Consider the following 4,280-nt stretch of genomic DNA (forward strand, 5'->3'; position numbering starts at 1 on the left):
CCCAACAGGTCGAAGATGCCCTCGCCCAAGAAGAGCTCCCCAAGTACAACAAACTTGCTAAGGAGGCTAGTACCAACAGAAAACCTCCTATCCAACAGTGGAATTCGGGGTCTAATGCCACGATGGCAATTCTTCACACAGCGTCGGCCTCGCCTACTCCAGCAACGCCATTTGTGATTGAGCAAGATACAACCCCCGCTCCCCATCGTCCTCGAAGGCAGTTCAGTGACTTGGGGACTTCTTTGAGTTCAATTTTGAATCGTTTGCTTTAGGCCGATCTTATAGTCAAGCCAGAGCCTAGACCCTTACTTGAGCAGAAACCTGATTGGTTCAATCCAAACCTGTTTTGTGACTACCATTCTCAGCAAGGTCACACAGCAGATAGATGTTACAAGTTGCAGGAGGCAATCCAAGATCTGCTTGATGCAAAGAAGTTTGAATTCCGGGTCAAATGACCCAATGTTACCACAAATCCCCTTCCTCAGCATCGAGCAGTTAATGCCTTGTAGGAAGATTTAGGAAATTTTGACCCGACTTCCCTTATCATTTTTCTATCAGTGAAGAGTAGCCAAGTAGAGGCGACCAACGTTGGAGATCTTAGTGGATTTACTTTCCTCCTTCTGGTTGATGTTGTCACTTCTAGTTTAAAAGCCTGTGGAGTCAGATTTGAAGGAAGATGAGATCAATGGCTTGTATGATGAATATGATTTTGAGACTTACACACCAAATCTTGGTTTGGAGCTAAATGCAGTCAAACTTGAAGCCAATGAGGATTATGATATCATTATCCCTGGGGAACGGTTGCAGGCAAAGCAAAGGTTTTCAGAGTCTAACGATGAGGTAGAGCTCTACATTCCGGGTGAGATAATAGCAGATACTCGAAGTGGGAAGAACTACAAGGCGGAAAGACTCACAGAACCACCAACAAGGCCAAAAGATCAGGGACTGAACAATAAGTTGATTGAACCGGAGAATCAAGTATTAAGACAGTTGCAAAAGACCCAAGCAAATATATCTATTTGGGGCTTGCTCATGGTCTCTCCTACCCACAGGGAAGCAGTGTTGAAATCTCCGGCAAGCATCCAAGTTCCAATTGGGACCGATTCGGCACAACTAGCGAGCCTAGTAGGAGCCGCGTATGCAGTGAACTCATTGATGTTTGCAGATGTCGATCTCCCTCTTGAAGGTTCAAACCACACAAGGGCTTTACAAATAACCATTAATTGCAGAGGATGTCGAATTCCCTAAGTATTGGTAGACAATGGGTCGGCGTGAATGTTTTCCCTCTTAGGACCTTTAAACATTTGGGATTTGATGAAGCCGAGATGAAGCCATCTAGTCAATGTGTTCGAGCTTATGACAACACTAGGAGGAGCGTGTTGGGAATTTTCACTGTGGTGATAGTAGTTGGACCGGCAGAATTTGAGGTAGACTTCCAAGTTATCGATATTCCTGTGTCTTTCAATATGATTTTAGGCCGTCCATGGTTGCACAAGGCTGGGGCAGTTTCCTCTTCCCTTCACCAAAAGATAAAATTTGTGTTCAAAGGGCAGGTGATCACTATCTTGGCAGATCCTGACTTTGTTAGCATGATGGCATCCATTGATGTGGGGGAAAATAACACTGGTGAGACATCTGAAGTTCGTTTGGGAGGTTTTGAGTTGGCAGTATCAATGCAACTTTGGGGCCTAGTTCACCGGAAGAGAGATTTGCTTTGACAGAGTTTAACATCACCAATCCCAGAGTAACCAACATACTTCTTAAAATGAAGTATTTTCCAGGCATGGGCCTAGGGGTGCGATAGCAGGGTGACCCAGATATTTTATCTCTGAATGTGAACACACAACGCTTTGGCCTTGGTTATGTTATGACAGAGGAGGACCAACAAAAGATAGCAACTAACAAGCAAAAATATGACAGAAATTTAGAGAGATATGAAGGGTTGAAATACAAGGATGAGGGGAAGAATTTGATCCATATGCTTAGCAATGGGAAAAGTTCTGAAGGAAAGGCAACAGAGGTAGGTTATCAGCAGAACAAGACTATCAAGGCTGGGCTAGTCAAGGTTTCGAAGTGGAACAGCATGGAAGATGGATCTAAGACTGTCAATGTGACTCCCTATTTCAAAATTCTGAATGGTTATTTCGTCAAAGAAGGGTAGGATTTCTTCTATTGCGGATTCCCAGAACCATGGTTAGATGTGTTTTCAGGGGAGAGGCTACCAGGCTTTGAGATCTTCTTTGATTGTGCAATTGATTGGGCACAGTTAGAACATTACTCACTGAAGCAGTTTGAACAGGTCCAACAGGGACACACAGAGGAAGATCTAGATGTTAGCGGTCTCTTCGACGAGGAGATTATGATGATTGGTGGGACCAATGAATCTGAGACGCCTTCACTCCACTTGTTGATTCATCGTGTTAAGGGTGTCATTCCTAACTGGAGCTATTTGGATGAGTTTGTTTACCCTAAGGAGCTGAATTTTGTACCTGAAGAGTCGACCATGTCTGGGCCTAAGTCCTTTAAGTTTGTAGGCAGTCCACTAGTTGTTTCTCCTTCTGTTTCTCTCCATGTCGGAGAAGGTATTTCCACTTGTGCAGTGTCAATTTCGGTCGAAGCTAAGTCTGATGTAATTGTCCCAGTTATTAATGAAATGGATTCTTCCGAGTATATTGCTTCTTCCTCTTCCCTATCCCCTCCATCTCCTGATGATGAATGTTGCGATGACCCATCGCCTGAATTTCTCAAATCATTAAAAGCTTTAAAGGAAAAGAAGGCCAAACCTATCCCTGAGGATTTCAGGCTAATAAATTTGGGGTTAGAACATGATCCCCGAGAGGTTCGACTTGGCATGTCCCTTGATGAGCAAGAGACAACCCAATTAATCGAGCTCTTAAAAGAATTTAAGGAGGTGTTTGCTTGGTCGTATGCCGATATGCCCGGTATTGATGCCAGCATTGTTCAACATGATCTCCCTCTTTTCTCTGATGCAAAGCCATTCCAACAAAAGATTCGGCGCATGCGTCCGGATTGGGCTTTGATGGTAAAAGAGGAGATTGCCAAGCAACTCAGTGTAGGGTTCATTGAGGTGATGAGGTATACTGAATGGTTGGCAAATGTCGTAGTCGTACCAAAGAAGGATGGTCGGATCAGGGTATGTGTGGATTATAGGGACATTAATAGGGCGAGCCCCAAAGATAATTTTCCCTCACCCCACATCGATCTTTTAGTGGATAATACTGAGGGGCATGCGCTTCTCTCATTCATGGATGGGTTTTCTGGTTACAATCAGATCCAAATGAATCCCAAAGATAAAGACAAGACTTCTTTCACTACGGATTGGGGCACTTATAGATACAGGGTGATGCCTTTTGTTTTGAAGAATGCCGGTGCTACCTACCAAAGGGCCGCCACCACTATCTTGCATGATTTGATACACAAAGAAGTGGAGGTGTATGTAGATGATATGATTGTCAAGTCGATTAATCGAGAAGGGCACTTTAAGGCTTTGAGGGTTTTCTTTGAAAGGATCAAGGAGTTCAAACTGAGACTGAACCCACAAAAATGTGTATTTGGGGTGAAAGGTGGTATGCTTTTGGGGTTCATGGTAAGTGAGAGAGGCATTGAGATTGACCCATCCAAAATCAAAGCGATAATAGAAATGCCACCTCCTCAAACGGAGAAGGAAATTTGAGGGTTTTTAGGAAGGATCCAATACATTAGTCGGTTCATTTCTCAACTGACAGCCATATGTGAATCGATCTTCAAATTACTGAAAAAGGATCAACCTAAGAGATGGAATCCTCAATGCCAATTGGCTTGTGATCGCATTAAGAGCTATCTGGTAAACCCACCAATCCTCATTCCCCCTACTCCAGGAAGGCCATTGTTGTTGTATCTCTTTGTATTAGAAACCTCCATGGGATCGATGGTGGCTCAGCATGGTCCAGATGGGCATACAGAGCAAGCAATTTATTACCTTAGTAAGAAGTTCACAGACTATGAGACAAGGTACAAAACCCTAGAGAAGACTTGTGCAGCTTTGGTTTGGGCAACAAGGAGGTTGAGACATTACATGTTGACCTATTCAGTCTCTTTGGTATCCAGAATGGATCCCATCAAGTATCTTTTTGAGAAACCCGCGTTGACGGGCAGATTAGCACATTGGTTATTGCTCTTAGCGGAATTCGACATTGTGTATGTCACCCAAAAGTCCATCAAGGGTAGTGTCATCGCTGAACACCTATCCGCACATCCAGTTGTTGATACAAGGCCTTTGA

The sequence above is a fragment of the Macadamia integrifolia genome, unplaced genomic scaffold, assembly GCF_013358625.1.
Source record: "Macadamia integrifolia cultivar HAES 741 unplaced genomic scaffold, SCU_Mint_v3 scaffold2871, whole genome shotgun sequence".
Taxonomy (NCBI): Eukaryota; Viridiplantae; Streptophyta; class Magnoliopsida; order Proteales; family Proteaceae; genus Macadamia; species Macadamia integrifolia.